This window comes from Schistocerca nitens, chromosome 11, assembly GCF_023898315.1.
Source record: "Schistocerca nitens isolate TAMUIC-IGC-003100 chromosome 11, iqSchNite1.1, whole genome shotgun sequence".
Taxonomy (NCBI): domain Eukaryota; kingdom Metazoa; phylum Arthropoda; class Insecta; order Orthoptera; family Acrididae; genus Schistocerca; species Schistocerca nitens.
In genome coordinates, this window is record NC_064624.1 from 34008942 (window position 1) to 34032719 (window position 23778).

Below are 23778 nucleotides of genomic sequence, written 5' to 3' on the forward strand. Positions count from 1 at the left end.
TCCTGGGAGACCAGTATTAGCTTCCGATGCACCAGTGCAGGTTTATTGCATCCCTTGGACCTTCACATTGACCATGAAACACAGAAATTGCATCGGGTTTAAATACAAAGGCACAATGCCGACTTAAGTACAATAAGAGTGGATCTTCTAAGAGTTTGTGCTTTGAGCGGCTCCTGGGAGACTAGAATGAGATTCCGATGCACCAGTGCAGGTTTACTGTATCCCTTGAACCTTCACATTGACCATGAAACACAGAAATTGTATCGGGATTGAATACAAAGGCACAAAGCCGACTGAAGTACAAGAAGAGTGAATCTTCTAAGAGTTTGTGCTTTGAGCGGCTCCTGGGAGACCAGTATTAGCTTCCAATGCACCAGTGCTGGTTTATTGTATCCCTTGGACCTTCACATTGACCATGAAACACAGAAATTGCATCGGGATTAAATACAAAATGCACAATGCCGACTGAAGTACAAGAAGAGTGAATCTTCTAAGAGTTTGTGCTTTGAGCGGCTACTGGGAGACCAGTATTAGATTTCGATGCACCAGTGCAGGTTTACTGTATCCCTTGGACCTTCACATTGACCATGAAACACAGAAATTGCATCGGGCTTAAATACAAAACGTACAATGCCAACTGAAGTACAAGAAGAGTGAATCTTCTAAGAGTTTGTGCTTTGAGCGGCTCCTGGGAGACCAGTATTACATTCCGATGCACCAGTGCAGGTTTACTGGATCCCTTGGACCTTCATATTGACCATGAATTACAGAAATTGCATCGGGATTAAATCCAAAAGTACAATGCCAACTGAAGTACAGGAAGAGTGAATCTTCTAAGAGTTTGTGCTTTGAGCGGCTCCTGGGAGACCAGTATTAGGTTCCGATGCACCAGTGCAGGTTTATTGCAACCCTTGGACCTTCACATTGACCATGAAACCCAGAAATTGTATCGGGATTGAATGCAAAAGGCACAATGCCGACTGAAGTACAAGAAGAGTGAATCGTCTAAGAGTTTGTGCTATGAGCGGCTCCTGGGAGACCAGTATTAGCTTCCGATGCACCAGTGCAGGTTTATTGTATCCCTTGGACGTTCACATTGACCATGAAACACAGAAATTGCATCGGGATGAAATACAAAAGGCACAACGCCGACTTAAGTACAAGAAGAGTGAATCTTCTAAGAGTTTGTGCTTTGAGTGGCTCCTGGGAGACCAGTATTAGCTTCCGATGCACCAGTGCAGGTTTATTGTATCCCTTGGACCTTCACATTGACCATGAAACACAGAATTTGCATCGGGATTAAATACAAAATGCACAATGCCGACTGAAGTACAGGAAGAGTGAATCTTCTAAGAGTTTGTGCTTTGAGCGGCTCCTGGGAGACCAGTATTAACTTCCGATGCACCAGTGCAAGTTTATTATATCCCTTGGACCTTCACATTGACCATGAAACACAGAGATTGCATCGGGATTAAATACAAAAGGCACAATGCCGACTGAAGTACAAGAAGAGTTAATCTTCTAAGAGTTTGTGCTTTGAGCGGCTCCTGGGAGACCAGTATTAGCTTCCGATGCACCAGTGCAGTTTTACTCCAACCCTTGAACCTTCACATTGACCATGAAACACAGAAATTGTATCGGGATTGAATACAAAAGGCAAAATGCCGACTGAAGTACAAGAAGAGTGAATCTTCTAAGAGTTTGTGCTTTGAGCGGCTCCTGGAAGACCAGTATTAGCTTCCGATGCACCAGTGCAGGTCTTTTGTATCCCTTGGAACTTCACATTGACCTTGAAACACAGAAATTCCATCGGGATTAAATACAAAAGGCACAATGCCGACCGAAGTACAAGAAGAGTGAATCTTCTAAGAGTTTGTGCTTTGAGCGTCTCCTGGGAGACCAGTATTAGCTTCCGATGCACCAGTGCAGGTTTATTGTATCCCTTGGACCTTCACATTGACCATGAAACACGGGAATTGCATCGGGATTAAATACAAAAGGCACAATGCCGACTGAAGTGCAAGAAGAGGGAATCTTCTAAGAGTTTGTGCTTTGAGCGGCTCCTGGGTGACCAGTATTAGCTTCCGATGCACCAGTGCAGGTTTATTGTATCGCTTGGACCTCCACATTGACCATGAAACACAGAATTTGCATCGGGATTAAATACAAAAGGCACAATGCCGACTGAAGTACAAGAAGAGTGAATCTTCTAAGAGTTTGTGCTTTAAGCGGCTCCTGGGAGACCAGTATTAGCTTCCGATGCACCAGTGCAGGTTTATTGCATTCCTTGGACCTTCACATTGACCATGAAACACAGAAATTGCATCGGGATTAAATACAAAAGGCACAATGCCGACTGAAGGACAAGAAGAGTGAATCTTCTAAGAGTTTGATCTTTGAGCGTCTCCTGGGAGACCAGTATTAGCTTTCGTTGCACCAGTACAGGTTTACTGTATCCCTTGGACTTTCACATTGACCATGAAACACAGAAATTCCATCGGGATTAAATACAAAATGCACAATGCCGACTTAAGTACAAGAAGAGTGGATCTTCTAAGAGTTTGTGCTTTGAGCGGCTCCTGGGAGACCAGTATTAGCTTCCGATGCACCAGTTCAGGTTTATTGTATCCCTTGGACCTTCACATTGACCATGAAACACAGAAATTGCATCGGGATTAAATACAAAATGCACATTGCCGACTGAAGTACAAGAAGAGTGAATCTTCTAAGAGTTTGTGCTGTGAGTGGCTCCTGGGAGACCAGTATTAGATTCCGATGCACCAGTGCAGGTATACTGGATCCCTTGGACCTTCACATTGACCATGAATTACAGAAATTGCATCGGGATTAAATACAAAAGGTACAATGCCAACTGAAGTACACGAAGAGTGAATCTTCTAAGAGTTTGTGATTTCAGCGGCTCCTGGGAGACCAGTATTAGGTTCCGATGCACCAGTGCAGTTTTACTCCAACCCTTGGACCTTCACATTGACCATGAAACACAGAAATTGTATCGGGATTGAATACAAAGGCACAAAGCTGAATGAAGTACAAGAAGAGTGAATCGTCTAAGAGTTTGTGCTATGAGCGGCTCCTGGGAGACCAGTATTAGCTTCTGATGCACCAGTGCAGGTTTATTGTATCCCTTGGACGTTCACATTGACCATGAAACACAGAAATTGCATCGGGATGAAATACAAAAGGCACAACGCCGACTTAAGTACAAGAAGAGTGAATCTTCTAAGAGTTTGTGCTTTGAGTGGCTCCTGGGAGACCAGTATTAGCTTCCGATGCACCAGTGCAGGTTTATTGTATCCCTTGGACCTTCACATTGACCATGAAACAGAGAATTTGCATCGGGATTAAATACAAAATGCACAATGCCGACTGAAGTACAGGAAGAGTGAATCTTCTAAGAGTTTGTGCTTTGAGCGGCTCCTGGGAGACCAGTATTAACTTCCGATGCACCAGTGCAAGTTTATTGTATCCCTTGGACCTTCACATTGACCATGAAACACAGAAATTGCATCGGGATTAAATACAAAAGGCACAATGCCGACTGAAGTACAAGAAGAGTTAATCTTCTAAGAGTTTGTGCTTTGAGCGGCTCCTGGGAGACCAGTATTAGCTTCCGATGCACCAGTGCAGTTTTACTCCAACCCTTGGACCTTCACATTGACCATGAAACACAGAAATTGTATCGGGATTGAATACAAAAGGCAAAATGCCGACTGAAGTACAAGAAGAGTGAATCTTCTAAGAGTTTGTGCTTTGAGCGGCTCCTGGAAGACCAGTATTAGCTTCCGATGCACCAGTGCAGGTGTTTTGTATCCCTTGGAACTTCACATTGACCTTGAAACACAGAAATTCCATCGGGATTAAATACAAAAGGCACAATGCCGACCGAAGTACAAGAAGAGTGAATCTTCTAAGAGTTTGTGCTTTGAGCGCCTCCTGGGAGACCAGTATTAGCTTCCGATGCACCAGTGCAGGTTTATTGTATCCCTTGGACCTTCACATTGACCATGAAACACGGGAATTGCATCGGGATTAAATACAAAAGGCACAATGCCGACTGAAGTGCAAGAAGAGGGAATCTTCTAAGAGTTTGTGCTTTGAGCGGCTCCTGGGTGACCAGTATTAGCTTCCGATGCACCAGTGCAGGTTTATTGTATCGCTTGGACCTCCACATTGACCATGAAACACAGAATTTGCATCGGGATTAAATACAAAAGGCACAATGCCGACTGAAGTACAAGAAGAGTGAATCTTCTAAGAGTTTGTGCTTTAAGCGGCTCCTGGGAGACCAGTATTAGCTTCCGATGCACCAGTGCAGGTTTATTGCATTCCTTGGACCTTCACATTGACCATGAAACACAGAAACTGCATCGGGATTAAATACAAAAGGCACAATGCCGACTGAAGTACAAGAAGAGTGAATCTTCTAAGAGTTTGATCTTTGAGCGGCTCCTGGGAGACCAGTATTAGCTTTCGTTGCACCAGTACAGGTTTACTGTATCCCTTGGACCTTCACATTGACCATGAAACACAGAAATTCCATCGGGATTAAATACAAAATGCACAATGCCGACTTAAGTACAAGAAGAGTGGATCTTCTAAGAGTTTGTGCTTCGAGCGGCTCCTGGGAGACCAGTATTAGCTTCCGATGCACCAGTTCAGGTTTATTGTATCCCTTGGACCTTCACATTGACCATGAAACACAGAAATTGCATCGGGATTAAATACAAAATGCACATTGCCGACTGAAGTACAAGAAGAGTGAATCTTCTAAGAGTTTGTGCTGTGAGTGGCTCCTGGGAGACCAGTATTAGATTCCGATGCACCAGTGCAGGTATACTGGATCCCTTGGACCTTCACATTGACCATGAATTACAGAAATTGCATCGGGATTAAATACAAAAGGTACAATGCCAACTGAAGTACACGAAGAGTGAATCTTCTAAGAGTTTGTGATTTCAGCGGCTCCTGGGAGACCAGTATTAGGTTCCGATGCACCAGTGCTTGTTTACTGCAACCCTTGGACCTTCACATTGACCATGAAACCCAGAAATTGTATCGGGATTGAATACAAAAGGCACAATGCCGACTGAAGTACAAGAAGAGTGAATCTTCTAAGAGTTTGTGCTATGAGTGGCTCCTGGGAGACCAGTATTAGCTTCCGATGCACCAGTGCAGGTTAATTGTATCCCTTGGACCTTCGCATTGACCATGAAACACAGAAAATGCATCGGGATTATATACAAAAGGCACAATGCCGACTGAAGTACAAGAAGAGTGAATCTTCCAAGAGTTTGTGCTTTGAGCGGCTCCTGGGAGACTAGTATTAGCTTCCGATGCACCAGTGCAGGTTTATTCTATCCCGTGGACCTTCACATTTACCATGAAACACAGAAAATGCATCGGGATTAAATACAATAGGCACAATGCCGACTTAAGTACAAGAAGAGTTAATCTGCTAAGAGTTTGTGCTTTGAGCGGCTCCTGGGAGACCATTATTAGCTTCCGATGCACCAGTGCATTTTTACTCCAACCCTTGGACCTTCACATTGACCATGAAACACAGAAATTGTATCGGGATTGAATAAAAATGGCACAATGCCGACTGAAGTACAAGAAGAGTGAATATTCTAAGAGTTTGTGCTTTGAGCGGCTCCTGGGAGACCAGTATTAGCTTCCGATACACCAGTGGAGGTTCCTTGTATCCCTTGGACCTTCACATTGACCATGAAACACAGAAATTCCATCGGGATTAAATACAAACGGCACAATGCCGACTTAAGTACAAGAAGAGTGAATCTTCTAAGAGTTTGTGCTTTGAGCGGCGCCTGGGAGACTAGAATGAGATGCCAATGCACCAGTGCAGGTTTACAGTATCCCTTGGACCTTCACATTGACCATGAAACACAGAAATTGTATCGGGATTGAATACAAAGGCACAAAGCTGACTGAAGTACAAGAAGAGTGAATCTTCTAAGAGTTTGTGCTTTGAGCGGCTCCTGGGAGACCAGTATTAGCTTCCGATGCACCAGTGCAGGTTTATTGTATCCCTTGGACCTTCACATTGACCATGAAACACAGAAATTGCATCGGGATTAAATACAAAATTCACAATGCCGACTGAAGTACAAGAAGAGTGAATCTTCTAAGAGTTTGTGCTTTGAGGGGCTCCTGGGAGACCAGTATTAGATTCCGATGCACAAGTGCAGGTTTACTGTATCCCTTGGACCTTCACATTGACCATGAAACACAGAAATTGCAGCGGGATTAATTACAAAAGGCTCAATGCCGACTGAAGTACAAGAAGAGTGAATCTTCTAAGAGTTTGTGCTTTGAGCGGCTCCTGGGAGACCAGTATTACATTCCGATGCACCAGTGCAGGTTTACTGGATCCCTTGGACCTTCACATTGACCATGAATTACAGAAATTGCATCGGGATTAAATCCAAAAGTACAATGCCAACTGAAGTACAGGAAGAGTGAATCTTCTAAGAGTTTGTGCTTTGAGCGGCTCCTGGGAGACCAGTATTAGGTTCCGATGCACCAGTGCAGGTTTATTGCAACCCTTGGACCTTCACATTGACCATGAAACCCAGAAATTGTATCGGGATTGAATGCAAAAGGCACAATGCCGACTGAAGTACAAGAAGAGTGAATCGTCTAAGAGTTTGTGCTATGAGCGGCTCCTGGGAGACCAGTATTAGCTTCCGATGCACCAGTGCAGGTTTATTGTATCCCTTGGACGTTCACATTGACCATGAAACACAGAAATTGCATCGGGATGAAATACAAAAGGCACAACGCCGACTTAAGTACAAGAAGAGTGAATCTTCTAAGAGTTTGTGCTTTGAGTGGCTCCTGGGAGACCAGTATTAGCTTCCGATGCACCAGTGCAGGTTTATTGTATCCCTTGGACCTTCACATTGACCATGAAACACAGAATTTGCATCGGGATTAAATACAAAATGCACAATGCCGACTGAAGTACAGGAAGAGTGAATCTTCTAAGAGTTTGTTCTTTGAGCGGCTCCTGGGAGACCAGTATTAACTTCCGATGCACCAGTGCAAGTTTATTGTATCCCTTGGACCTTCACATTGACCATGAAACACAGAAATTGCATCGGGATTAAATACAAAAGGCACAATGCCGACTGAAGTACAAGAAGAGTTAATCTTCTAAGAGTTTGTGCTTTGAGCGGCTCCTGGGAGACCAGTATTAGCTTCCGATGCACCAGTGCAGTTTTACTCCAACCCTTGGACCTTCACATTGACCATGAAACACAGAAATTGTATCGGGATTGAATACAAAAGGCAAAATGCCGACTGAAGTACAAGAAGAGTGAATCTTCTAAGAGTTTGTGCTTTGAGCGGCTCCTGGAAGACCAGTATTAGCTTCCGATGCACCAGTGCAGGTCTTTTGTATCCTATGGAACTTCACATTGACCTTGAAACACAGAAATTCCATCGGGATTAAACACAAAAGGCACAATGCCGACCGAAGTACAAGAAGAGTGAATCTTCTAAGAGTTTGTGCTTTGAGCGTCTCCTGGGAGACCAGTATTAGCTTCCGATGCTCCAGTGCAGGTTTATTGTATCCCTTGGACCTTCACATTGACCATGAAACACGGGAATTGCATCGGGATTAAATACAAAAGGCACAATGCCGACTGAAGTGCAAGAAGAGGGAATCTTCTAAGAGTTTGTGCTTTGAGCGGCTCCTGGGTGACCAGTATTAGCTTCCGATGCACCAGTGCAGGTTTATTGTATCGCTTGGACCTCCACATTGACCATGAAACACAGAATTTGCATCGGGATTAAATACAAAAGGCACAATGCCGACTGAAGTACAAGAAGAGTGAATCTTCTAAGAGTTTGTGCTTTAAGCGGCTCCTGGGAGACCAGTATTAGCTTCCGATGCACCAGTGCAGGTTTATTGCATTCCTTGGACCTTCACATTGACCATGAAACACAGAAATTGCATCGGGATTAAATACAAAAGGCACAATGCCGACTGAAGTACAAGAAGAGTGAATCTTCTAAGAGTTTGTGCTTTGAGCGGCTCCTGGGAGACCAGTATTACATTCCGATGCACCAGTGCAGGTTTACTGGATCCCTTGGACCTTCACATTGACCATGAATTACAGAAATTGCATCGGGATTAAATCCAAAAGTACAATGCCAACTGAAGTACAGGAAGAGTGAATCTTCTAAGAGTTTGTGCTTTGAGCGGCTCCTGGGAGACCAGTATTAGGTTCCGATGCACCAGTGCAGGTTTATTGCAACCCTTGGACCTTCACATTGACCATGAAACCCAGAAATTGTATCGGGATTGAATGCAAAAGGCACAATGCCGACTGAAGTACAAGAAGAGTGAATCGTCTAAGAGTTTGTGCTATGAGCGGCTCCTGGGAGACCAGTATTAGCTTCCGATGCACCAGTGCAGGTTTATTGTATCCCTTGGACGTTCACATTGACCATGAAACACAGAAATTGCATCGGGATGAAATACAAAAGGCACAACGCCGACTTAAGTACAAGAAGAGTGAATCTTCTAAGAGTTTGTGCTTTGAGTGGCTCCTGGGAGACCAGTATTAGCTTCCGATGCACCAGTGCAGGTTTATTGTATCCCGTGGACCTTCACATTTACCATGAAACACAGAAAATGCATCGGGATTAAATACAATAGGCACAATGCCGACTTAAGTACAAGAAGAGTTAATCTGCTAAGAGTTTGTGCTTTGAGCGGCTCCTGGGAGACCATTATTAGCTTCCGATGCACCAGTGCATTTTTACTCCAACCCTTGGACCTTCACATTGACCATGAAACACAGAAATTGTATCGGGATTGAATAAAAATGGCACAATGCCGACTGAAGTACAAGAAGAGTGAATCTTCTAAGAGTTTGTGCTTTGAGCGGCTCCTGGGAGACCAGTATTAGCTTCCGATACACCAGTGGAGGTTCATTGTATCCCTTGGACCTTCACATTGACCATGAAACACAGAAATTCCATCGGGATTAAATACAAACGGCACAATGCCGACTTAAGTACAAGAAGAGTGAATCTTCTAAGAGTTTGTGCTTTGAGCGGCGCCTGGGAGACTAGAATGAGATTCCAATGCACCAGTGCAGGTTTACAGTATCCCTTGGACCTTCACATTGACCATGAAACACAGAAATTGTATCGGGATTAAATACAAAGGCACAAAGCTGACTGAAGTACAAGAAGAGTGAATCTTCTAAGAGTTTGTGCTTTGAGCGGCTCCTGGGAGACCAGTATTAGGTTCCGATGCACCAGTGCAGTTTATTGCAAACCTTGGACCTTCACATTGACCATGAAACCCAGAAATTGTATCGGGATTGAATGCAAAAGGCACAATGCCGACTGAAGTACAAGAAGAGTGAATCGTCTAAGATTTTGTGCTATGAGCGGCTCCTGGGAGACCAGTATTAGCTTCCGATGCACCAGTGCAGGTTGATTGTATCCCTTGGTCGTTCACATTGACCATGAAACACAGAAATTGCATCGGGATGAAATACAAAAGGCACAACGCCGACTGAAGTACAAGAAGAGTGAATCTTCTAAGAGTTTGTGCTTTGAGTGGCTCCTGGGAGACCAGTATTAGCTTCCGATGCACCACTGCAGGTTTATTGTATCCCTTGGACCTTCACATTAACCATGAAACACAGAATTTGCATCGGGATTAAATACAAAATGCACAATGCCGACTGAAGTACAGGAAGAGTGAATCTTCTAAGAGTTTGTGCTTTGAGCGGCTCCTGGGAGACCAGTATTAACTTCCGATGCACCAGTGCAAGTTTATTGTATCCCTTGGACCTTCACATTGACCATGAAACACAGAAATTGCATCGGCATTAAATACAAAAGGCACAATGCCGACTGAAGTACAAGAAGAGTTAATCTTCTAAGAGTTTGTGCTTTGAGCGGCTCCTGGGAGACCAGTATTAGCTTCCGATGCACCAGTGCAGTTTTACTCCAACCCTTGGACCTTCACATTGACCATGAAACACAGAAATTGTATCGGGATTGAATACAAAAGGCAAAATGCCGACTGAAGTACAAGAAGAGTGAATCTTCTAAGAGTTTGTGCTTTGAGCGGCTCCTGGAAGACCAGTATTAGCTTCCGATGCACCAGTGCAGGTGTTTTGTATCCCTTGGAACCTCACATTGACCTTGAAACACAGAAATTCCATCGGGATTAAATACAAAAGGCACAATGCCGACCGAAGTACAAGAAGAGTGAATCTTCTAAGAGTTTGTGCTTTGAGCGGCTCCTGGGAGACCAGTATTAGCTTCCGATGCACCAGTGCAGGTTTATTGTATCCCTTGGACCTTCACATTGACCATGAAACACGGGAATTGCATCGGGATTAAATACAAAAGGCACAATGCCGACTGAAGTGCAAGAAGAGGGAATCTTCTAAGAGTTTGTGCTTTGAGCGGCTCCTGGGTGACCAGTATTAGCTTCCGATGCACCAGTGCAGGTTTATTGTATCGCTTGGACCTCCACATTTACCATGAAACACAGAATTTGCATCGGGATTAAATACAAAAGGCACAATGCCGACTGAAGTACAAGAAGAGTGAATCTTCTAAGAGTTTGTGCTTTAAGCGGCTCCTGGGAGACCAGTATTAGCTTCCGATGCACCAGTGCAGGTTTATTGCATTCCTTGGACCTTCACATTGACCATGAAACACAGAAATTGCATCGGGATTAAATACAAAAGGCACAATGCCGACTGAAGTACAAGAAGAGTGAATCTTCTAAGAGTTTGATCTTTGAGCGGCTCCTGGGAGACCAGTATTAGCTTTCGTTGCACCAGTACAGGTTTACTGTATCCCTTGGACCTTCACATTGACCATGAAACACAGAAATTCCATCGGGATTAAATACAAAATGCACAATGCCGACTTAAGTACAAGAAGAGTGGATCTTCTAAGAGTTTGTGCTTCGAGCGGCTCCTGGGAGACCAGTAATAGCTTCCGATGCACCAGTTCAGGTTTATTGTATCCCTTGGACCTTCACATTGACCATGAAACACAGAAATTGCATCGGGATTAAATACAAAATGCACATTGCCGACTGAAGTACAAGAAGAGTGAATCTTCTAAGAGTTTGTGCTGTGAGTGGCTCCTGGGAGACCAGTATTAGATTCCGATGCACCAGTGCAGGTATACTGGATCCCTTGGACCTTCACATTGACCATGAATTACAGAAATTGCATCGGGATTAAATACAAAAGGTACAATGCCAACTGAAGTACAGGAAGAGTGAATCTTCTAAGAGTTTGTGATTTCAGCGGCTCCTGGGAGACCAGTATTAGGTTCCGATGCACCAGTGCTTGTTTACTGCAACCCTTGGACCTTCACATTGACCATGAAACCCAGAAATTGTATCGGGATTGAATACAAAAGGCACAATGCCGACTGAAGTACAAGAAGAGTGAATCTTCTAAGAGTTTGTGCTATGAGTGGCTCCTGGGAGACCAGTATTAGCTTCCGATGCACCAGTGCAGGTTAATTGTATCCCTTGGACCTTCGCATTGACCATGAAACACAGAAAATGCATCGGGATTAAATACAAAAGGCACAATGCCGACTGAAGTACAAGAAGAGTGAATCTTCCAAGAGTTTGTGCTTTGAGCGGCTCCTGGGAGACTAGTATTAGCTTCCGATGCACCAGTGCAGGTTTATTCTATCCCGTGGACCTTCACATTTACCATGAAACACAGAAAATGCATCGGGATTAAATACAATAGGCACAATGCCGACTTAAGTACAAGAAGAGTTAATCTGCTAAGAGTTTGTGCTTTGAGCGGCTCCTGGGAGACCATTATTAGCTTCCGATGCACCAGTGCATTTTTACTCCAACCCTTGGACCTTCACATTGACCATGAAACACAGAAATTGTATCGGGATTGAATAAAAATGGCACAATGCCGACTGAAGTACAAGAAGAGTGAATCTTCTAAGAGTTTGTGCTTTGAGCGGCTCCTGGGAGACCAGTATTAGCTTCCGATACACCAGTGGAGGTTCATTGTATCCCTTGGACCTTCACATTGACCATGAAACACAGAAATTCCATCGGGATTAAATACAAACGGCACAATGCCGACTTAAGTACAAGAAGAGTGAATCTTCTAAGAGCTTGTGCTTTGAGCGGCGCCTGGGAGACTAGAATGAGATTCCAATGCACCAGTGCAGGTTTACAGTATCCCTTGGACCTTCACATTGACCATGAAACACAGAAATTGTATCGGGATTGAATACAAAGGCACAAAGCTGACTGAAGTACAAGAAGAGTGAATCTTCTAAGAGTTTGTGCTTTGAGCGGCTCCTGGGAGACCAGTATTAGCTTCCGATGCACCAGTGCAGGTTTATTGTATCCCTTGGACCTTCACATTGACCATGAAACACAGAAATTGCATCGGGATTAAATACAAAAGGCACAATGCCGACTGAAGTACAAGAAGAGTGAATCTTCTAAGAGTTTGTGCTTTGAGCGGCTCCTGGGAGAGCAGTATTAGCTTCCGATGCACCAGTGCAGGTTTATTGTATCCCTTGGACCTTCACATTGACCATGAAACACAGAAATAGCATCTGGATTAAATACAAAATGCACAATGCCGACTGAAGTACAAGAAGAGTGAATCTTCTAAGAGTTTGTGCTTTGAGCGGCTCCTGGGAGACCAGTATTAGATTTCGATGCACCAGTGCAGGTTTACTGTATCCCTTGGACCTTCACATTGACCATGAAACACAGAAATTGCATCGGGCTTAAATACAAAAACGTACAATGCCAACTGAAGTACAAGAAGAGGGAAACTTCTAAGAGTTTGTGCTTTGAGCGACTTCTGGGAGACCAGTATTAGCTTCCGATGCTCCAGTGCAGGTTTATTGTATCCCTTGGACCTTCACATTGACCATGAAACCCAGAAATTGTATCGGGATTGAATACAAAAGGCACAATGCCGACTGAAGTACAAGAAGAGTGAAACTTCTAAGAGTTTGTGCTTTGAGTGACTCCTGGGAGACCAGTATTAGCTTCCGATGCACCAGTGCAGGTTTATTGTATCCCTTGGACCTTCACATTGACCATGAAACCCAGAAATTGTATCGGGATTAAATACAAAATGCACATTGCCGACTTAAGTACAAGAAGAGTGAATCTTCTAAGAGTTTGTGCTTTGAGCGGCTCCTGGGAGACCAGTATTACATTCCGATGCACCAGTGCAGGTTTACTAGATCCCTTGGACCTTCACATTGACCATGAATTACAGAAATTGCATCGAGATTAAATACAAAAGGTACAATGCCAACTGAAGTGCAGGAAGAGTGAATCTTCTAAGAGTTTGTGCTATGAGCGGCTCCTGGGAGACCAGTATTAGCTTCCGATGCACCAGTGCAGGTTTGTTGTATCCCTTGGACCTTCACATTGACCATGAAACACAGAAAATGCATCGGGATTAAATACAAAATGCACAATGCCGACTGAAGTACAAGAAGAGTAAATCTTCTAAGAGTTTGTGCTTTGAGCGGCTCCTGGGAGACCAGTATTAGCTTCCGATACACCAGTGGAGGTTCATTGTATCCCTTGGACCTTCACATTGACCATGAAACACAGAAAATGCATCGGGATTAAATACAATATGCACAATGCCGACTTAAGTACAAGAAGAGTTAATCTGCTAAGAGTTTGTGCTTTGAGCGGCTCCTGGGAGGCCATTATTAGCTTCCGATGCACCGATGCAGTTTTACTCCAATCCTTGGACCTTCACATTGACCATGAAACACAGAAATTGTATCGGGATTGAATACAAAAGGCACAATGCCGACTGAAGTACAAGAAGAGTGAATCTTCTAAGAGTTTGTGCTTTGAGCGGCTCCTGGAAGACCAGTATTAGCTTCCAATGCACCAGTGCAGGTTTACTGTATACCTTGGACCTTCACATTGACCATGAAACACAGAAATTGCATCGGGATTAAATACAAAAGCACAATGCTGACTGAAGTACAAGAAGAGTGAATCTTCTAAGAGTTTGTGCTTTGAGCGGCTCCTGGGAGACCATTATTAGCTTCCGGTGCACCAGTGCAGGTTTATTGCATCCCTTGGACCTTCACATTGACCATGAAACACAGAAATTGCATCGGGATTAAATACAAAAGGCACAATGCCGACTGAAGTAAAAGAAGGGTGAATCTTCTAAGAGTTTGTTCTTTGAGCGGCTCCTGGGAGACCAGTATTAGCTTTCGTTGCACCAGTACAGGTTTACTGTATCCCTTGGACCTTCACATTGACCATGAAACACAGAAATTCCATCGGGATTAAATCCAAACGGCACAATGCCGACTTAAGTACAAGAAGAGTGAATCTTCTAAGAGTTTGTGCTTTGAGCGGCTCCTGGGAGACTAGAATGAGATTCCAATGCACCAGTGCAGGTTTACTGTAACCCTTGGACCTTCACATTGACCATGAAACACAGAAATTGTATCGGGATTGAATACAAAGGCACAAAGCTGATTGAAGTACAAGAAGAGTGAATCTTCTAAGAGTTTGTGCTTTGAGCGGCTCCTGGGAGACCAGTATTAGCTTCCGATGCACCAGTGCAGGTTTATTGTATCCCTTGGACCTTCACATTGACCATGAAACACAGAAATTGCATCGGGATTAAATACAAAAGGCACAATGCCGACTGAAGTACAAGAAGAGTGAATCTTCTAAGAATTTGTGCTTTGAGGGGCTCCTGGGAGACCAGTATTAGATTCCGATGCACAAGTGCAGGTTTACTGTATCCCTTGGACCTTCACATTCACCATGAAACACAGAAATTGCAGCGGGATTAATTACAAAAGGCTCAATGCCGACTGAAGTACAAGAAGAGTGAATCTTCTAAGAGTTTGTGCTTTGAGCGGCTCCTGGGAGACCAGTATTAGCTTCCGATGCACCAGTGCAGGTTTATTGTATCCCTTGGACCTTCACATTGACCATGAAACACAGAAATTGCATCGGGATTAAATACAAAATGCACAATGCCGACTGAAGTACAAGAAGAGTGAATCTTCTAAGAGTTTGTGCTTTGAGCGGCTCCTGGGAGACCAGTATTAGATTTCGATGCACCAGTGCAGGTTTACTGTATCCCTTGGACCTTCACATTGACCATGAAACACAGAAATTGCATCGGGCTTAAATACAAAAACGTACAATGCCAACTGAAGTACAAGAAGAGGGAAACTTCTAAGATTTTGTGCTTTGAGCGGCTTCTGGGAGACCAGTATTAGCTTCCGATGCTCCAGTGCAGGTTTATTGTAGCCCTTGGACCTTCACATTGACCATGAAACCCAGAAATTGTATCGGGATTGAATACAAAAGGCACAATGCCGACTGAAGTACAAGAAGAGTGAATCTTCTAAGAGTTTGTGCTTTGAGTGGCTCCTGGGAGACCAGTATTAGCCTCCGATGCACCAGTGCAGGTTTATTGTATCCCTTGGACCTTCACATTGACCATGAAACCCAGAAATTGTATCGGGATTTTATACAAAATGCACATTGCCGACTTAAGTACAAGAAGAGTGAATCTTCTAAGAGTTTGTGCTCTGAGCGGCTCCTGGGAGACTAGTATTAGATTCCGATGCACCAGTGCAGGTTTACTGGATCCCTTGGACCTTCAGATTGACCATGAATTACAGAAATTGCATCGAGATTAAATACAAAAGGTACAATGCCAACTGAAGTACAGGAAGAGTGAATCTTCTAAGAGTTTGTGCTATGAGCGGCTCCTGGGAGACCAGTATTAGCTTCCGATGCACCATTGCAGGTTTGTTGTATCCCTTGGACCTTCACATTGACCATGAAACACAGGAATTGCATCGGGATTAAATACAAAAGGCACAATGCCGACTTCAGTACAAGAAGAGTGAATCTTCTAAGAGTTTGTGCTTTTAGCGGCTCCTGGGTGACCAGTATTAGCTTCCGATGCACCAGTGCAGGATTATTGTATCCCTTGGACCTTCACATTGACCATGAAACACAGAAATTGCATCGGGATTAAATACAATATGCACAATGCCGACTTAAGTACAAGAAGAGTTAATCTGCTAAGATTTTGTGCTTTGAGCGGCTCCTGGGAGACCATTATTAGCTTCCGATGCACCGGTGCAGTTTTACTCCAACCCTTGGACCTTCACATTGACCATGAAACACAGAAATTGTATCGGGATTGAATACAAAAGGCACAATGCCGACTGAAGTACAAGAAGAGTGAATCTTCTAAGAGTTTGTGCTTTGAGCGGCACCTGGAAGACCAGTATTAGCTTCCAATGCACCAGTGCAGGTTTACTGTATCCCTTGGACCTTCACATTGACCATGAAACACAGAAATTGCATCGGGATTAAATACAAAAGCACAATGCTGACTGAAGTACAAGAAGAGTGAATCTTCTAAGAGTTTGTGCTTTGAGCGTCTCCTGGGAGACCAGTATTAGCTTCCGATGCACCAGTGCAGGTTTATTGTATCCCTTGGACCTTCACATTGACCATGAAACCCAGAAATTGTATCGGGATTGAATACAAAAGGCACAATGCCGACTGAAGTACAAGAAGAGTGAATCTTCTAAGAGTTTGTGCTTTGAGTGGCTCCTGGGAGACCAGTATTAGCTTCCGATGCACCAGTGCAGGTTTATTGTATCCCTTGGACCTTCACATTGACCATGAAACCCAGAAATTGTATCGGGATTAAATCCAAAATGCACATTGCCGACTTAAGTACAAGAAGAGTGAATCTTCTAAGAGTTTGTGCTTTGAGCGGCTCCTGGGAGACTAGTATTAGATTCCGATGCACCAGTGCAGGTTTACTGGACCCCTTGGACCTTCAGATTGACCATGAATTACAGAAATTGCATCGAGATTAAATACAAAAGGTACAATGCCAACTGAAGTACAGGAAGAGTGAATCTTCTAAGAGTTTGTGCTATGAGCGGCTCCTGGGAGACCAGTATTAGCTTCCGATGCACCATTGCAGGTTTGTTGTATCCCTTGGACCTTCACATTGACCATGAAACACAGAAAATGCATCGGGATTAAATACAAAAGGCACAATGCCGACTGAAGTACAAGAAGAGTGAATCTTCTAAGAGTTTGTGCTTTGAGCGGCTCCTGGGAGACCAGTATTAGCTTCCGATACACCAGTGGAGGTTCATTGTATCCCTTGGACCTTCACATTGACCATGAAACACAGAAAATGCATCGGGATTAAATACAATATGCACAATGCCGACTTAAGTACAAGAAGAGTTAATCTGCTAAGATTTTGTGCTTTGAGCGGCTCCTGGGAGACCATTATTAGCTTCCGATGCACCGGTGCAGTTTTACTCCAACCCTTGGACCTTCACATTGACCATGAAACACAGAAATTGTATCGGGATTGAATACAAAAGGCACAATGCCGACTGAAGTACAAGAAGAGTGAATCTTCTAAGAGTTTGTGCTTTGAGCGGCACCTGGAAGACCAGTATTAGCTTCCAATGCACCAGTGCAGGTTTACTGTATCCCTTGGACCTTCACATTGACCATGAAACACAGAAATTGCATCGGGATTAAATACAAAAGCACAATGCTGACTGAAGTACAAGAAGAGTGAATCTTCTAAGATTTTGTGCTTTGAGCGTCTCCTGGGAGACCAGTATTAGCTTCCGATGCACCAGTGCAGGTTTATTGTATCCCTTGGACCTTCACATTGACCATGAAACACAGGAATTGCATCGGGATTAAATACAAAAGGCACAATGCCGACTTCAGTACAAGAAGAGTGAATCTTCTAAGAGTTTGTGCTTTTAGCGGCTCCTGGGTGACCAGTATTAGCTTCCGATGCACCAGTGCAGGTTTATTGTATCCCTTGGACCTTCACATTGACCATGAAACACAGAAATTGCATCGGGATTAAATACAAAATGCACAATGCCGACTGAAGTACAAGAAGAGTGAATCTTCTAAGAGTTTGTGCTTTGAGCGGCTCCTGGGAGACCAGTATTAGATTTCGATGCACCAGTGGAGGTTTACTGTATCCCTTGGACCTTCACATTGACCATGAAACACAGAAATTGCATCGGGCTTAAATACAAAAACGTACAATGCCAACTGAAGTACAAGAAGAGGGAAACTTCTAAGAGTTTGTGCTTTGAGCGGCTTCTGGGAGACCAGTATTAGCTTCCGATGCTCCAGTGCAGGTTTATTGTATCCCTTGGACCTTCACATTGACCATGAAACCCAGAAATTGTATCGGGATTGAATACAAAAGGCACAATGCCGACTGAAGTACAAGAAGAGTGAATCTTCTAAGAGTTTGTGCTTTGAGTGGCTCCTGGGAGACCAGTATTAGCTTCCGATGCACCAGTGCAGGTTTATTGTATCCCTTGGACCTTCACATTGACCATGAAACCCAGAAATTGTATCGGGATTAAATCCAAAATGCACATTGCCGACTTAAGTACAAGAAGAGTGAATCTTCTAAGAGTTTGTGCTTTGAGCGGCTCCTGGGAGACTAGTATTAGATTCCGATGCACCAGTGCAGGTTTACTGGATCCCTTGGACCTTCAGATTGACCATGAATTACAGAAATTGCATCGAGATTAAATACAAAAGGTACAATGCCAACTGAAGTACAGGAAGAGTGAATCTTCTAAGAGTTTGTGCTATGAGCGGCTCCTGGGAGACCAGTATTAGCTTCCGATGCACCATTGCAGGTTTGTTGTATCCCTTGGACCTTCACATTGACCATGAAACACAGAAAATGCATCGGGATTAAATACAAAAGGCACAATGCCGACTGAAGTACAAGAAGAGTGAATCTTCTAAGAGTTTGTGCTTTGAGCGGCTCCTGGGAGACCAGTATTAGCTTCCGATACACCAGTGGAGGTTCATTGTATCCCTTGGACCTTCACATTGACCATGAAACACAGAAAATGCATCGGGATTAAATACAATATGCACAATGCCGACTTAAGTACAAGAAGAGTTAATCTGCTAAGATTTTGTGCTTTGAGCGGCTCCTGGGAGACCATTATTAGCTTCCGATGCACCGGTGCAGTTTTACTCCAACCCTTGGACCTTCACATTGACCATGAAACACAGAAATTGTATCGGGATTGAATACAAAAGGCACAATGCCGACTGAAGTACAAGAAGAGTGAATCTTCTAAGAGTTTGTGCTTTGAGCGGCACCTGGAAGACCAGTATTAGCTTCCAATGCACCAGTGCAGGTTTACTGTATGCCTTGGACCTTCACATTGACCATGAAACACAGAAATTGCATCGGGATTAAATACAAAAGCACAATGCTGACTGAAGTACAAGAAGAGTGAATCTTCTAAGAGTTTGTGCTTTGAGCGTCTCCTGGGAGACCAGTATTAGCTTCCGATGCACCAGTGCAGGTTTATTGTATCCCTTGGACCTTCACATTGTACATGAAACACAGGAATTGCATCGGGATTAAATACAAAAGGCACAATGCCGACTTCAGTACAAGAAGAGTGAATCTTCTAAGAGTTTCTGCTTTTAGCGGCTCCTGGGTGACCAGTATTAGCTTCCGATGCACCAGTGCAGGTTTATTGTATCCCTTGGACCTTCACATTGACCATGAAACACAGAAATTGCATCGGGATTAAATACAAAATGCACAATGCCGACTGAAGTACAAGAAGAGTGAATCTTCTAAGAGTTTGTGCTTTGAGCGGCTCCTGGGAGACCAGTATTAGATTTCGATGCACCAGTGCAGGTTTACTGTATCCCTTGGACCTTCACATTGACCATGAAACACAGAAATTGCATCGGGCTTAGATACAAAAACGTACAATGCCAACTGAAGTACAAGAAGAGGGAAACTTCTAAGAGTTTGTGCTTTGAGCGGATTCTGGGAGACCAGTATTAGCTTCCGATGCTCCAGTGCAGGTTTATTGTATCCCTTGGACCTTCACATTGACCATGAAACCCAGAAATTGTATCGGGATTGAATACAAAAGGCACAATGCCGACTGAAGTACAAGAAGAGTGAATCTTCTAAGAGTTTGTGCTTTGAGTGGCTCCTGGGAGACCAGTATTAGCTTCCGATGCACCAGTGCAGGTTTATTGTATCCCTTGGACCTTCACATTGACTATGAAACCCAGAAATTGTATCGGGATTAAATACAAAATGCACATTGCCGACTTAAGTACAAGAAGAGTGAATCTTCTAAGAGTTTGTGCTTTGAGCGGCTCCTGGGAGACTAGTATTAGATTCCGATGCACCAGTGCAGGTTTACTGGATCCCTTGGACCTTCAGATTGACCATGAATTACAGAAATTGCATCGAGATTAAATACAAAAGGTACAATGCCAACTGAAGTACAGGAAGAGTGAATCTTCTAAGAGTTTGTGCTATGAGCGGCTCCTGGGAGACCAGTTTTAGCTTCCGATGCACCATTGCAGGTTTGTTGTATCCCTTGGACCTTCACATTGACCATGAAACACAGAAAATGCATCGGGATTAAATACAAAAGGCACAATGCCGACTGAAGTACAAGAAGAGTGAATCTTCTAAGAGTTTGTGCTTTGAGCGGCTCCTGGGAGACCAGTATTAGCTTCCGATACACCAGTGGAGGTTCATTGTATCCCTTGGACCTTCACATTGACCATGAAACACAGAAAATGCATCGGGATTAAATACAATATGCACAATGCCGACTTAAGTACAAGAAGAGTTAATCTGCTAAGATTTTGTGCTTTGAGCGGCTCCTGGGAGACCATTATTAGCTTCCGATGCACCGGTGCAGTTTTACTCCAACCCTTGGACCTTCACATTGACCATGAAACACAGAAATTGTATCGGGATTGAATACAAAAGGCACAATGCCGACTGAAGTACAAGAAGAGTGAATCTTCTAAGAGTTTGTGCTTTGAGCGGCACCTGGAAGACCAGTATTAGCTTCCAATGCACCAGTGCAGGTTTACTGTATCCCTTGGACCTTCACATTGACCATGAAACACAGAAATTGCATCGGGATTAAATACAAAAGCACAATGCTGACTGAAGTACAAGAAGAGTGAATCTTCTAAGAGTTTGTGCTTTGAGCGTCTCCTGGGAGACCAGTATTAGCTTCCGATGCACCAGTGCAGGTTTATTGTATCCCTTGGACCTTCACATTGACCATGAAACACAGGAATTGCATCGGGATTAAATACAAAAGGCACAATGCCGACTTCAGTACAAGAAGAGTGAATCTTCTAAGAGTTTCTGCTTTTAGCGGCTCCTGGGTGACCAGTATTAGCTTCCGATGCACCAGTGCAGGTTTATTGTATCCCTTGGACCTTCACATTGACCATGAAACACAGAAATTGCATCGGGATTAAATACAAAATGCACAATGCCGACTGAAGTACAAGAAGAGTGAATCTTCTAAGAGTTTGTGCTTTGAGCGGCTCCTGGGAGACCAGTATTAGATTTCGATGCACCAGTGCAGGTTTACTGTATCCCTTGGACCTTCACATTGACCATGAAACACAGAAATTGCATCGGGCTTAAATACAAAAATGCACAATGCCAACTGAAGTACATGAAGAGGGAAACTTCTAAGAGTTTGTGCTTTGAGCGGCTTCTGGGAGACCAGTATTAGCTTCCGATGCTCCAGTGCAGGTTTATTGTATCCCTTGGACCTTCACATTGACCATGAAACCCAGAAATTGTATCGGGATTGAATACAAAAGGCACAATGCCGACTGAAGTACAAGAAGAGTGAATCTTCTAAGAGTTTGTGTTTTGAGTGGCTCCTGGGAGACCAGTATTAGCTTCCGATGCACCAGTGCAGGTTTATTGTATCCCTTGGACCTTCACATTGACCATGAAACCCAGAAATTGTATCGGGATTAAATACAAAATGCACATTGCCGACTTAAGTACAAGAAGAGTGAATCTTCTAAGAGTTTGTGCTTTGAGCGGCTCCTGGGAGACTAGTATTAGATTCCGATGCACCAGTGCAGGTTTACTGGATCCCTTGGACCTTCAGATTGACCATGAATTACAGAAATTGCATCGAGATTAAATACAAAAGGTACAATGCCAACTGAAGTACAGGAAGAGTGAATCTTCTAAGAGTTTGTGCTATGAGCGGCTCCTGGGAGACCAGTATTAGCTTCCGATGCACCATTGCAGGTTTGTTGTATCCCTTGGACCTTCACATTGACCATGAAACACAGAAAATGCATCGGGATTAAATACAAAAGGCACAATGCCGACTGAAGTACAAGAAGAGTGAATCTTCTAAGAGTTTGTGCTTTGAGCGGCTCCTGGGAGACCAGTATTAGCTTCCGATACACCAGTGGAGGTTCATTGTATCCCTTGGACCTTCACATTGACCATGAAACACAGAAAATGCATCGGGATTAAATACAATATGCACAATGCCGACTTAAGTACAAGAAGAGTTAATCTGCTAAGATTTGGTGCTTTGAGCGGCTCCTGGGAGACCATTATTAGCTTCCGATGCACCGGTGCAGTTTTACTCCAACCCTTGGACCTTCACATTGACCATGAAACACAGAAATTGTATCGGGATTGAATACAAAAGGCACAATGCCGACTGAAGTACAAGAAGAGTGAATCTTCTAAGAGTTTGTGCTTTGAGCGGCACCTGGAAGACCAGTATTAGCTTCCAATGCACCAGTGCAGGTTTACTGTATGCCTTGGACCTTCACATTGACCATGAAACACAGAAATTGCATCGGGATTAAATACAAAAGCACAATGCTGACTGAAGTACAAGAAGAGTGAATCTTCTAAGAGTTTGTGCTTTGAGCGTCTCCTGGGAGACCAGTATTAGCTTCCGATGCACCAGTGCAGGTTTATTGTATCCCTTGGACCTTCACATTGTACATGAAACACAGGAATTGCATCGGGATTAAATACAAAAGGCACAATGCCGACTTCAGTACAAGAAGAGTTTGTGCTTTGAGCGGCTCCTGGGAGACCAGTATTAGATTTCGATGCACCAGTGCAGGTTTACTGTATCCCTTGGACCTTCACATTGACCATGAAACACAGAAATTGCATCGGGCTTAGATACAAAAACGTACAATGCCAACTGAAGTACAAGAAGAGGGAAACTTCTAAGAGTTTGTGCTTTGAGCGGATTCTGGGAGACCAGTATTAGCTTCCGATGCTCCAGTGCAGGTTTATTGTATCCCTTGGACCTTCACATTGACCATGAAACCCAGAAATTGTATCGGGATTGAATACAAAAGGCACAATGCCGACTGAAGTACAAGAAGAGTGAATCTTCTAAGAGTTTGTGCTTTGAGTGGCTCCTGGGAGACCAGTATTAGCTTCCGATGCACCAGTGCAGGTTTATTGTATCCCTTGGACCTTCACATTGACTATGAAACCCAGAAATTGTATCGGGATTAAATACAAAATGCACATTGCCGACTTAAGTACAAGAAGAGTGAATCTTCTAAGAGTTTGTGCTTTGAGCGGCTCCTGGGAGACTAGTATTAGATTCCGATGCACCAGTGCAGGTTTACTGGATCCCTTGGACCTTCAGATTGACCATGAATTACAGAAATTGCATCGAGATTAAATACAAAAAGTACAATGCCAACTGAAGTACAGGAAGAGTGAATCTTCTAAGAGTTTGTGCTATGAGCGGCTCCTGGGAGACCAGTTTTAGCTTCCGATGCACCATTGCAGGTTTGTTGTATCCCTTGGACCTTCACAT